Source organism: Elephantulus edwardii, unplaced genomic scaffold (assembly GCF_000299155.1).
Source record: "Elephantulus edwardii isolate Elephantulus edwardi_28Jun2011 unplaced genomic scaffold, EleEdw1.0 scaffold00204, whole genome shotgun sequence".
NCBI lineage: Eukaryota > Metazoa > Chordata > Mammalia > Macroscelidea > Macroscelididae > Elephantulus > Elephantulus edwardii.
In genome coordinates this window covers 5,241,705-5,243,328 of record NW_006399954.1, presented here as the reverse complement: position 1 = coordinate 5,243,328, position 1,624 = coordinate 5,241,705, and positions in this window count along the sequence as shown.

The following is a 1,624-nucleotide window of genomic DNA, read 5'->3' as shown; positions in this document are numbered from 1 at the left end:
CATAGGGTCGCTATGAGTCGGAAACGACTCGACGGCACATAACAACAACAACAACATAATAAAGTAGGATTTATACTCTGTTGTTGTTAAGTATCATCTAGTTGACTGCAACTCATATATACAGTAGCTGTGCAGCCTGATGTGTCCTGAATCAGTCTCACTGACTCCAACACACCTACCCCCAAAGCCCTAGTTACTGTATCAATCCATCTCAGTCAGAGTCGTCTTCTGGGATGTCCCTCCACTCTTTCAATCATGATGTCCTTCTCTAAGGCCTCGTCCTTCCTGGCCACATGCCCAATGTATGTAAGATGGGGCTTCAAAATCCCAGCCTCCAAAGAGAAACTCTTTATAAAAGCAGATCTATTTGTTTTCTTGGCTGTCCTTGGTGTGTTCAGACCTCTTTTCCAGCTCCACACCTCCAAGGCCTCAATTCTTCTTCTGTCATCTTAGTTATTATCCAGCTCTCTGATGCATAGCAATTAATTGTGGAGACCATGGACTGGATCAGGCACACCTTAATATCTCTAAGAATAAAAAAAATCCAATATTATTAAAAATCATTAATAATATTTATGTCATCAATAGAGAAAGGAGAATTTTTGCATAAAATCATTAAGAATAATCAACTTTCAGTGAACTCTAACACATAATCATTATGTATTGGAAATAAAACTATGAAATAGCTGTAAATAAAAGATATTGTTTTGTTGTTTATAGGTTCCATTGAGACAAGTATGGCTATAGCGACCCTATGAATAACAGATCTGAACCCTGTCCTATCCTTTGCCATCCTCATCAACGCTGATATACTTGAGTACATTGCTGCAGTCACTGTGTCACTCTGTCTCACTGGGGCTCTTCCTCTCTTTTGCTGACTCTCCTCCTTCCCAAGTGTGTTGACCCTCTCCTAGTAACTTCCAAAAGCATGTGAGATAAAGTGTTTCCATCTTTGCCTCCAGGAAGCATCCTGGCTGTACATTCTTTAAGACATATCTGTTTGTTCTTTTTGTGATCTGTGGGATGTTCAGCACTCTTCTTTAATACCACAGTTCAAAGGTATCTGTAATCCTTATTTACTGTCCAGCTCTAAGATGGATAGCAAATGATGCCCTGGAAAAGGCCATGGATTCAATCAGCCATGTCTTAGTGTTCAAATTGACCTCATTGCTCCTCAATAATTTAGAGTGGTCTCTGACAGCAAATTCACATTGATTTCTACTCCTAAGAAAGGTGATCCAAAATGATGTGGAAATATTTGAAAAATATCACTAAAATTTTTATCATATGGAAACAAAATATTGCTGAAGATCATAAAAAAAAGCTAGAGCAATACATTAACAGAGAGTTATCAGAAGTTTAAGTTGGGTTTAGAAAAGGTTTTGCTGCCAGTGATGTCATTAATGCTGTCAGATGGATTTTAACTGAAAGAAGTGAATCAGAAGAATGCCTTATTTGTACTTTATTGACTATGCAAAGGTATTTGATCATGTGGATTATAAAAAACTATGGCTAACATTGAAACTCCAGCGGTTCTTTCCACATATGTAATCGATCTGATTCCTATGCATGCCATCAGGTGAAATCCAGGTATATAACCTGCGTTTATGCCTCTTAAAAAAGG